Source organism: Blennius ocellaris (genome assembly GCF_963422515.1).
Source record: "Blennius ocellaris genome assembly, chromosome: 22".
Taxonomy (NCBI): domain Eukaryota; kingdom Metazoa; phylum Chordata; class Actinopteri; order Blenniiformes; family Blenniidae; genus Blennius; species Blennius ocellaris.
In genome coordinates, this window is record NC_137671.1 from 9,115,615 (window position 1) to 9,127,931 (window position 12,317).

Sequence of the window (12,317 nt, forward strand, 5' to 3'; positions counted from 1 at the left end):
AAAACAAATTACCAAGTCCTCTCTGATCATAATTTACTCTTTCATGTAAACGTCGCAGAGGTTTGGAGAAAGAAAAGAAGAGGCAGAAGAAAGCAACTCATTTTAATCACTACTGCTCGACGTGTGATGTCCCTCTGATGACTAAATAGGCTGAATTAGATAGTGAAAGTATAACAGAATGGCTTAGATTAAAAAAGAGAGAGAAAGAAAGAGATCCCAATATGTTTGTTGATCAATGAGGATTTAATTTGATGATATTTAGAATGTTTTTCTGTTATCATAAAGAAAATCCAGTATATTATATTGATAACCGAGTGGTTTCTCGATGTAATTCGTTCTACAATATGTTTAAAAAAAATACATCTTTTCTGAGGATGATGCGCAATAGCGCAAAAAGACCCGATTGAATTTGCATTTAATTGAAGAAAAACCTGAATGCATCTCATGGCATGATTAATATCTGAGAAGATCCCAAAGATGACAAAAGAACAAGAGTTGCGCTTAAAGTAGGTCAACGTGCGCTCTGTTGCGAATAACAAGTTGCGGGAGCGTAAAAAGCTTTTATATTATTTTATTTTTTTAACGGATCAAAACTATTTCACTGACACTGAACCTGAGTATCGCGGATGCAACAGTGCGCGCGGCGCACGCTCGCCTTTCGCCGACCCGTCACCCGAAAGGTTCCCGGTTCAAACCCGGACGAGAACCGCGTTTAAAGTCACTATCTCCGGGAGAGTGACGAGAACCGTTCTCAAAAGACGAAACAAACTTTAAAAGAAAAAAAAACAAACACTTCTTTTTGTTTACATAGCAGGTGGCCCTGACGTCACACGGGGTCGCAGTACGCCCAAAAATAACAACACACACCTCCGCGCACAAGCAAGTGCCTCCCCTGGGGGTGGGGGGTGTGCGTGCGTGTGTGTGTGAGTGTGTGTGTGCGCAAGGGGGGGGGGGGATTTCTAGTCCCAAATATACTTGCTTGCCGGGATACGACTTGATGTGTGTTTGAATCGCAACGCCATAAAAAAAGAGAGGAAAAAAACAAGGCGCTTCTTCCCCGCATTGCGCGTCATTCAAACAGGACTCGGTGTACTGCTTTTCCCTCTGTTGCATTAGTAATAACAGCGGCGTTGACGGGAGACAGCAGGAGAAGAGAGAGTGTGTGTGTGTGTATTTGTGTGTGTGAGAGAGTCTCCGGCAGCGGTGCCCAGCGGAGGAATATTCGAGCTTTTCTTTTTTTTTTTTCTTCTCCCCCTCTTTTTTTTTTATTTACTCTGCAAGCTTGTTGTTCATTTTCTCTGCGTTATGGTGAACTTGGACAGTCACGTGCGAACATCTCCGCAAGTATAGAGGAGGACGACTTCTCACCTGGTGTTGTTCCCTTTCACTTTTTTACCGTGAGGGAAATATACCTGCCGGTTTTTTGTGGTAAGTTTTTTTTTTTTTTTTTTTTTCCTTTCCTCCTCTTCTGGCCAGGAGCTCATTTCTCTCAGCAGTGTTTTGCTCGCTTAACCTCTGTTCCGCTGCACTTAAAGTGGAGCGTAAACTTTGTATTGTGTGTTTATTGTTTACAATTGTTTGTTTTCCGTGTTTTTTTTTTTTTTACTCGTGTTATTTCCCCAAATATTGACAGTTTTCACACCGTGAGCTCCATGTCGAAAATTTATTTTTTTTTAAATGTGATTATCTCTTAAAAATCCGCGTTAATCCCCAACTATGTGATATATTGCATACATTTTTTAAAGTCCGCTCAGAAATGACATGGTTTCAGTATCTCCGCAAAGTTTTGATTTTGATTTTTAATTGAGCCAAACGTGGATTTATGCTGAACATTAATGTCATTTAAAGCTATTTTACTATCTGCTCGTTGTGGCTGGAAAATTTATTGCAGATTGCTATATTGCGGCAATTAGTACAGAAACAGACGTAAATACTGGTTTAATTTATATACAGAGCGGATAATAAATTTGTCTGCCGCTATTTTTCTTACAAATTATCGCTTTTAATCATGAAATTCCTTCAGTTGTCGCTGCTGTTGTGTTATCACCTGTGACACACAGGAGATTGCATGTAAATCACGTTTTTTAATAGTCTCCTGTCACAGCCTCTCAAACGTATTGTGCAAACTAAAGGGGAAAAAAAAGAATGCAATTAAATTCAAAACTTTTCTTAGAATTATAAGTGCAGGACTGACATCTGCATTATCACTCTCTATGATCATCAGCAATCATCACCTTACCGTAGTTGCAAGCTCCATTTTTATATTCCATCTGTTTCGGTGTCCAGAAACAAACAGGGATGCTGGTAGAATATTACCTTCCACCATGATTACCCTGCAGTACACACTCATTTATCTAAAGGCGAGCAGGCACCTAAAAGCTGCTTGCTGAGTTCCCCTATTTCACTATCTGTGTCTTGTCACTTGTTCTCTTGCACTCTCACAGTGCCCCCCCCCCCCTCACCAAAAAAAAAAAAAAAAAAAAAAAATCAATACATGTAACTTTTTTTTGGAGGGGGGTTTAAAAGAGGCTAATAAGGCAGTGTGGAGCTGCAGAACTCTTCAGGCCTGTCCTCTGATCAGCTTTCACCCCTGGATTAGCTGGATCGACCCTCCTTGTTGGAGCCGCAGGGTGCACAGGTGTTCCCTCCTCAGTTATGCAGGTGTGGGCCAGTCCCCCAACCCTCCCCAGCCCCTTACCCCCTCACTCAGCAGCTCTCACTCTTCAAAGGCCAGGCGGCAATAAATGCCCCTTGTGAAATATGTCAGCGACGGTGCACAATCAGCCCCTTTGTTGGAGTGCCCCTGTAATCATTCCTCCACGCATGTTGAAAACAGTTGTGTGTTCTCTTGTTTACTTGTTGTCGAGATGGTGTGTGGTAAGTGAGGTCATTTGATTTTTTATTTTTTTTTGAGGGGGGGGGGGGGGTGCCCCACTACCCCCCCCATCAAGGCAATGGGGAGAGATGGAGAGAGACCTGCCATTAGTCTCCCTCCAAGAGTGACCGTTGTTAGGAGCAGCGCACTTATTACCCCGGCTCTCCCCACTCTGCGTCCATTTTTTGATTGCTGCATTCATCATTGGGTGGTCGTGCTCTACATTATGGTAATAGGAAAATGAATGTCCTCCACAGGATTAATGTGTATACCCTGTCATACGTTTCAATCATTTATCAAAATTAAGATTCAGCTTTCAGCTCGATGAACATCGGTTGATGCATTATTTTATTTTATTTTTTTCATCTCGGATATGGAAATTGTTGCTTCCAGTTGAGTTGAAGTAGAAAACGCTTTCCTGTTTGTAATTCTGCTTCCCGCCCCCATTAAAACTTTGCGTGCGTTGCCAGAGAGTGCAGGCAGTGCTTGAGTTAAAAGTGAAAATAAGAAAGCCTTGGAAGTGGATTTGAGGTTCTGATCACATTGATTCTGTTTTGAGTGTTTGAGAAGCAATGAAACTCTTGTTCACCTCTGGATTAGCTATTGAATTGTTCAACCCCCCCCCCCCCCCCAAACACGGCTATAATGAAACGCTTTTAGAGGGAGAATGAAGGGAGTTATGCTCCAGCATCACTTTACTAAACATGTCGGCGAGCCCACCGGACATAGACGAATCTCACGTGTTGTCTTCAAGTCCTAACTTCTTAAAGACAATTAAAAGGCATGTGTCCGGGGCTTATCCCCCGTTAACTTCATAGAAATGTTTCCATGACAACCTCCATGCAAGTTAAAGAAACCAGTCGTGATCAAGTCCTTTCCCCCTCCTCCTCCTCCTCTCGCACTTTGGTTCCCTCCCCCCAGTAAGAATGGAATTTGTGTTGACAGTTTTGGCCTTTAATGGCACTTTTGTGCCGTGCAAAAGTATTTGTTTACCGGGATCATATGCTGCAAGCTGTCAGCCTTGGAGAGATTGACTTCTAAAGATAAAAGAGTGTATTACATGCTTAAGAGGCCACCCTTTTGCACTGTAATTATCCACATCGCAGTAATGATGTTTTGTGTGCCCCAGTTACTTAAGAGTCTTGAGACAGCTCAGACTTTTTTAGTTACGCTCTGGGTCACTTCTTAAGCCCGACTCCACACCGTCGTAGACAAGAACCGCTGTGACCCCTTGGCTGGAGAAAGCTGTACAGGGTGGGGTCAGGGGATGTGGATTAGAAAGGAGATTGCAGACTGCACCGCGTAATGCCGAGTTAATACATATCTGCAGAAAGTCAGTAACGTTTTGTTTGAGTTCATTTTTTCTTTACGGGTTTCATATTTTCTTGGCTAAGTAAAAAAAAAAAAACCCAACAAAAAACCATTGTGGTTATTGTTATATATTTACTCAGCTCGAAACAATCAAGTGTCCAAATATTCTGTAAAGACTGTTTTGCAGATTTAACGTCTGACGTCACCCCCCCCCCCCCCCCCCCAAGGTTTCTCAAAGCCACAAAACAAATGACCATACTCCCACAAGTCAAGATGTGTAGCTCTTGGCAGATGTGTGTAACCTCACCGTGTGTCAGGCCCCCGAAATGGAAAAAGAGGACATGCGTGCAAAGTTATAAAAACAAACTTTTGTTTTGGGTTTGTGTACACACCATTTCTTGAAGGTATGTAAAATAATTCATGCTTTCAGTGAAGTTTCGAGCCGTCCTCTTGGCACATGTGTCTTGACCGTGACCCTGTATCGCTTTCGGCCGACCTGTCGGTCTGTTTATCCAGGAAACTATGGATTCATTTGAATCACGGTCCACCGGCAGCCGCCTCAGACCTCACATATATATATATATATATATATATATATATATATATATATATATATATATATATATATATATATGTGTGTGTGTATTCTTGTTTTTGTTTTTTTTCTTGTTGAGTTAACAATTGTCTGTTAACTTGCTGGTCAGTGTGGTGTGAAGGCATGGCAGCTTTTATTCCAGTCACGGTCAGATGGACAGTGTCCTCGTGTGAAAAAGAAAAAAAAAAAAAAATCTGTTGGTTTTGGGGTCTTGCCCTGAATTAAAGATAGAAGGTCACTCGTGGTAAAAGGCAAGGTCACCATTGCTCAGACTGCATTCAGCCATCAGCCTGTCACTCGCAAACAGTCAAAGCTCTTATGAGACAGCCCAGAGTGGGACTTGAGCATTGTTTAGATGTTTACAAGATCCATTTGCCACGACAGTTCACGTATCTTTCAGATTAATTGATAATGCATGGATGGCTAATTGCAAAAGTCTTTTTCATTTTTTTTACATTGTGACGAATGCAAATGTCTTGATAAACTTCTAAAACAATGGATGAGCTGTCATTGTATACATTAGCCAGAAGTGGTATTGATGAGTTGCATCCTGATCAGAAGCGGAGACGAGCAGTCACAAGGTCCGTTGTGCCTTGCGTCTTGAAAGACCTTTTACTCTTCACCCAGAGAAACACAAGATAAGGAGGGAGAGGAGGAAAAAAAATGTTTATTTCAAACATGTTGTGAGTATAGAAAAAAAAAACAGGGTTATGTGTGTGTGAGTGTTGAGGTGGGTGGGGGGGGGGGGGGGCGTGACAGTAACAGTTTTTGACAGGCACATTAGGCTGCAGAAAGAGCATCCAGCTCGGGGCTGAGGGCATATGGTGCTGCCTTCTGCTGGCATCGCTCTAGACCAAGTTACCACACTCGCGCAGGGTCATGACTGTCTCAGGTTTGTTCCTTCTCTCTCTCTCGTCTAAATAAAAACAAGCGGAAACGTGTGGGCGGGGGAGGGGGCTTGGTGGCGTGGAGTGCGTTGGGCAGACTTGGGGTGTTTGTGCACGCTGGATGTCTTTGAGTAAAGGACAAGCATGAATCTTCCCAGTCAAGCCCCTTTTTGAGTCAGAATGTAATTTGGTCGAAATGTGGACATTTGACATTTTCACTGTGAGTTTGTGTTGCATCACAGCCACATGCTCTTCGCAATTTTTTGGTAAATGTTTTTTTTTTATTATTATTATTTCTGGCATGCAAACGAAAATTCACATCAAATATAATGGCAGTTGTCAAGTTGAAAGCAATTACAGTGTCGGGATTTTATCTTTCTTCTGCATCTGAACACCCAGCTTGTGCTCTCGGATGGCAGTCCCTAATCCTATTCTAAACAATGGCCGTGTTTTAACCACATCGGCTCGTCTAGGTTTTCTCCTTTGTGATGTGGAGAGGATGGACTTGGATAATGTGTAGGATGACGCAGAGCTTTGGTCTGAAGGCAGCAGATTGGTGGGAGGGTAATTACAGGCTACTGTGTGGCTCTCTGGATTTTCCCCCGGATCACGGCTACAGGCAGCGAGGCTCAGCCTCTGACTCAACTCGCTGAGGATGGAGTGAAACAGCCACAACATATGGACCCAGCAAAACAATGGTTTATTTTTACGATATTTGATGAGTGGTTTTTAATTTAGATTGTCACTTCTGGCAAGCAGCAGGGCAGATGGTGCAGACTTGAGTGCCCATCAGAGCCTAAATACCTCCAGGCAGCTGTTGGTCATAAACTTTTTTTTTTTTTTTTTTTTTCCTCCTCTGCGTTTTCTCTCCTTAACACGACTCGGGTCAAGAGGAGTCAAACCTGTTACAACACCTGTTTCTGCATATGCAAATCTGTTGTTTTGTCATTTCATTAGGCAAGGCAAGGCAAAAAAAAAAAAGACGAGGGTCCCTTGTGGTTGCAAATGCGACTGGCACTGGGCCCAGTTGGCAACGCTGCACAGCAGAGAAGCGCTGGAGGCAGGGTGAGGGGAGGGACACCAAGTTGAGCTTCTGTGGCGAAGCGACTCAACCGTTGGCTGCCTTCACGTCACAGCTCAATTTGGACGGGTTGCCAGAATTCCGAGTCAAGGTATTCGTGGAGTTCAGGCGAGGGGGTAACTCCCTCTCCCATTATATGTCTTTATCTTCTCTGCAAAGAGGATCCGCGAGTAAAAGACGAGGGACTTTGCCCAGGAGCCAAAAAAAAAACAACCAAAAAAAAACTGGCACACGCGTGTCTGGCACGCGACATGCGCCTCTTTCCCACCCCGCCATCCCACCCCCTCTGTGTCCTCTCCCCTGTCCCTCCTCTTCCTCCTCCTCCTCCTCTTCCCATCCTCATCCCTTCATCATCTGGCGCTCTCTCCGCAGCGCTCGCCCCTTAACCACATGTGCCAGTGCCGGGCCCAGCTCTTGCTCCGGGGCTAATTGTTCACTGGTAAACTGCATGCTTGTTGGTGGGGGTCTCCGCTGCTTCATCCACACACGAGGCTGCAAAAGCAGGGCGGCGGTGGCGGTGACGCTCGCGAAGGCGGCGAGGATGAGGGGAGGGTTGAAGGGAGTACAGATCATGATCTCTCCATGCAGTTTATTTTCTCCCGTTTAAATCTGAAGCTTGTCGGTTGTAATCCGGCCTGTGTACTGAATGCAACAAATACACCATGAAATTAAAGGTTATTGCAGGAGCGTAATGCAAAAAGCTCTGCTCGAGATTACCAGAGCTTGTTTTGCCGACCTGGGGAGAATGAGAAGGAGGACTGGAGAGGAAGGTTTTTCCCCTCTCTACTTGGATTAATATGTCAAGTTGAAGAGACGCCAATTGACACTGATTTCCTTTCATTGCGGTTTTATGAAGTGCCGCCTGTAAACTCGTATATTTCAGACAACTCGCAAGGCGTTCCCTCAAAGTTGAAAGTGTAATTTTTTTGCTCTGTTTGATTTCGTTTTTTCAAGCTCACCTGTCCCACCTAATCCATTGTAACCTTCTCTAATCTAGTGCCATTGTGGTTTTTACACCAATGCCTTCCCCAGAATATACTTAAGAGGTAGATGGATGGATGGATGGATGGATAGATAGAAAGTCCTAAGGCTAGTCCTTCTGCCTAGTTAATCTCATCTGATAACTGAGGCCTTCCTCCTCCTCTCTCCTTTCTTTTCTCCCCCTCCGTCCTCCTCCACTCTCCCCTGCCATGGCTTGGTGGGTCTGATTTGTAGTTCTGCTCCTCTCTCACCACACAGAAGGCATTAAAGCCAGGCCTCACAAGCCCCCCTCTGATATGGGAGAGTTCATTAGAGATGTGCCTTTGATGGGCAGCCTTTTCATGTGACTACCGGTTTTTCAAATACCTTGATGTCGAAGCTTAAGAAGGCATTGTGCAGTAAGCCCTCTTTTTGATGCGACTTATTTAGATCTGCATAGTAAATCAGGGGGGAGTAAATAACCAGCCAACAGATGGAAGCAAGTAGATAAGGGCGCCAGCGAACAATCGCATTTGTATTTTGTTATGATGTTGACAGCAGCTAAAATTCACTAATCTAGAGCCACTGATCTGCATTTCAAAGAAATCTCATTTAGCAGCGGGGAGGATAAAGTTCCCCTCATTGTGTCTATTTTATTGCATTCTTCGCTAATTTATCTGCCCACAGATTTAACGTGCGGGGCTTGGTGGTAGGAGCTGGCGTCCGTGCGTTGCATAGGGGGTCTTAAATACTGTGAAAGCGGTTACGTCTAGACTGTGAGCCGAGGGTAATTACACGTCTGACCATGAATAGAATGAGTTTGAAGACTCATCTTTCTTCGGGCAGGCCTGAATTGCTTGACTAACACTGATAAGGAGCATTTGGTCCACACAGAAATATTGCCAGTGACTTTCCATAACGTGCACCCCCCCCCCCCCCCATTTCCAACACCGTGGATGGTATTTACTTTTAAGATAAAGTTATTGTGTACAGTAATCTGACTTGTTAGCATAATGTCCTCTTTCATCGCAGGACCCTCCTTTTTCTGCAATGTGGAGGTATTTGTGGTCTGGGTCTTAAATAGTTTATCTTGACTTAGTGAGCGAGCGCTTTATGTAAATATCAGCCTATAGCATTATTAGGCCTTCATGAATACTTGAATGCGTTTGCCATATTTATAAGTTGATAGAATTTACCAATGGTTTTATATTTGGCATAAAGACATGTGTGGTATTTGTAAATCCCTGCGAATTGGAGGTCATGCAGACTAATAGCATGCCAAATGCTTTCCCAGTGAATAAAATATGACATCTGCGCAGCCTGGAGGTGTTTGGACGTTTAAATCTACCTAAAAGCAAATAAGTTAAGACAAGGTGTGTTTACTTCAGATTTTATTTTATGTCTAAATTACATTTAGCCTTGCTTGTTTTTGTATTTCTTTTAAAGTGTTAGCTGATTTAGTTGTCCAGGCAGGAAGATTACATTTATTTAGCATTTTAGTTTATACATTATATGTACAATTTTCAAATATAATCCAATCAGTCATTAGATTCTGAAATCTTTGCAGGTCTAAAATCCCCCCGCCCCCTAAAGCCCATTTCTGCATAAATGTTGTGCAACAATCTGTGCAACATTTTCCACAAACTCAAAACAGTGAAAAATTATAGCAGTTGACATGTTTTGTTTTCAGCTGTGCTCTTTGAGCTGAGGGCTTTTTGTACAGTTCAGAGAGCACATTCCTCAGGATTCAGCAGCCGCTGGTTGCCTGTAGGGGTCATTGAATTCTGGGGGAATAAAGAAAGAAGAGTGGTGGTGGTGGGGGGGGGACGAACAACAACCCACAGAAGATCATCCAGGCCATTTTCTGCCCCTAATGCCCCCGGGGGTGCAGGAATGGGCCCACACCTTACTCCCAGGGACTTTCTTCTCCCACTTCTTTTCCCTGATGCTCTTAATGTGATGCATGTGCAGTAAAAGTGTCGCGAGCAATCGGCTGCGGTAGTTGTGGTATTGTACACCCTTTCTGTTCCTGTGTGATTAACACAAAAAAATCATCAATACTAATGGTCTCTAAATTATATGGAAAGCAGAGGTTGTGTACTCTGATGCAGACAGCTGAATGGAAGTACAGGAGAAATCAATCTTGTCAGGTTAACGGCATGATTTACTTGCCGTTGAGAGCTTGAGCCTTCCAGGCACTGCACCTTTTAACTTAACTTCAGCGTGTGTGTGTGTGTGGGTGTGCGTGTGCGTGTGCATCTGTGGTGAGCAGGCATGTTGTGCTTGTACTGTACAATGCCTGTTGGTGCATGCATACCCACACATAAACACACAAACGTACACACACACACACACACTCTATGGGTTCTCACCAAAAGCCAGGTGCACTTTGTTGTTAGAAAGTTTATTGCCTTCACTTTACAAACCATGCAGAAAATACTTATGCAACACACTATCTAGCCCACACTTGTTAGTCGCAGCAGTGAAACGTACCCGGGAAACATGTTTCAGGAGATCAGTATGTGACGGAGAAGATTTGGACTAATGGCTCACTTTTGTTTCCTTTTGTCATAGAGAGCTGACATCGCTGGACCTGCCACCTCCCCCCGCGACCGACAACTACAGCAATTTCTCTCCCTTAGGGTAAGTATTCGAACACGGATTCTTCATGTTCTTCTGTCAAGGAATTCTTAACCTTGGACAAGATTAGAGTTGCAGTCACAATGTTTTTAGCAGCCAGTGTTAATATTAAGAGTAAATCTCTCCTAAGCTATGTCTTTTTTTTGTGTGCGAGTAATGATATAAAAGTGGTGTTTTTTTTTTGGTTTTTTTTAAAAATCAAGTCACCAAATGTACCTCTGATTGTTGCTCTATTGTTAGCCTCTAAGTGAATGTAGTGGCTAGTGGAGGTCAAGCCCCCGCCCCCATTCCTCCTGAAATAAAACAAATCTTCATCTTGTCCACTATGATAGAATTCCCCCTCCACTGGGCAACCTTTCAGTTGTGCCTGTTTGGTTTTCACACCCCAAGGATTTTCAATCTACTCCAACTTAGAAGTTATGATATGCACTATGGCTTACAAATGTGTGCAGCTCAGATTTCAGATTTTTTATTTTTTTTTCCTTTTAAATTTATTTTGTTGACGTCTTGATTGAGATTTGCAGCAGAACGGAATAGGATGAAGTGAACAGGGGTTATATTAGCCCTAACCTAATCTCGCCGTGCCTGATGTGCATTACTCGATACAGACTGCAGAAAACCCAAGGCCAGCTTTATTCACTGTACCGCTCGCATTTTAGACCAGACATCCATTTTCCCCCTCTTTTCTTCTCAGGATGAGATATGCGCACTCTGCGCTGGTAGAAAGAAGCAGACGACAAACACTGTGAAGTCGCAAAGTGGTAAGTGAAAGCAGGTTTCATTGTCCTCGCATGCCCGGTGTTGTGTTTTCTCCCAGATGAATGTGCCTACTGTAATGAGCCACATCAGTCATAACTGTCGATTCGGGTGTGGCTTTAGAAAAACACAGCCATGGGTGCTGAATTGTCAAAAGAGCAAAGTGCGGTATGAGAAAAGTTTACCGATCAGTACATACTTTTCTAATGAATATTGATAATACAGTTTGGAAAGTGTTCTTGCTAGTTGTGATCATTTTCGAAGTGGGTTTTGTTAGATAGGAACACAAAAATGTTAATCAGTTTTAAATTGGCAATCTTGCTTGTAATTCAGGACTTGCACAATTCGTTTTTAACAAGTTAGACAAGATGCATACGTAATTACACTGCACATTTTGCACCAATGAGATAAAAGACTGAATCGTTTATCTTAAGTTGCTGAACTGATGATACAAGATGGTGTTTGTCATCAAGCCATATAAAGGAGAATAATATCTGGGTCGTTTCACGTAGTTGAAGGGAAGTAGAAAGAGAATAAAAGCCGCTGAAGATTATATTTTTTTAGTCAAATAGTTCCATGTTTGTGTTTATCAAAGTGTAAATGGAATCAGTGTTGTCATTTCCCATGAACATCTTCAGAATAACGTGCGATTCAAAATGAGGTTTCTTTTTTTAATTAAACATGACAAATAAAGTTCTTAGATATTCAAACAGATGAACTTCTTCCTGAAAGTTTTAGATGTAATACATGAAATGTGGCTGTTTTCTTTAAATCCATTCTGCCTCTAATCTAAAGAGGACAGTCTTTTTTATCTTAAAACGCGCGGCATCTCTGAGGTGAAGCTCTGATTAAAGTTTATGGGCCAAAGCAAAGTGCAACGCAGCTGTAGAGGCAGGTCCACCTCCCGAGCAGTCGTTCCAGAGTGAAGCAGACTCCACATTTCCTTTTTCCACCTAAAAGAGATTTAAATATTAGTTCTTAATTTGTCTAGTATTCAGTTAAATCTTCAAAGATGAACTCTTACTGCATATCTGCTGGCCTAAAAAAGTCCTTCTAATCATTGCAAAAAAAGTATAATTGCCCCACCACTGCAAGCTGCACTTCCCGTGTAGACACACACACACACACGCACACACACACACACACACACACACACACACACACACACACACACACACACAGACACACACACACACACACACACACACACAC

The 12,317-nt window shown here is 43.0% G+C and overlaps 1 protein-coding gene across 1 annotated transcript in view; it reads left to right on the plus strand.

Annotated features, from left to right (window-relative positions):
• Nucleotides 1-1,273: 1,273 nt before the first annotated feature.
• Nucleotides 1,274-12,317, plus strand: part of foxp2 (forkhead box P2) — a 102,857-nt gene continuing 91,813 nt past the window's right edge. The window contains 3 exon segments of the mRNA XM_080518675.1: nt 1,274-1,428; nt 10,284-10,352; nt 11,044-11,110. The gene's annotated coding sequence lies outside the window, so the exon portion shown is untranslated.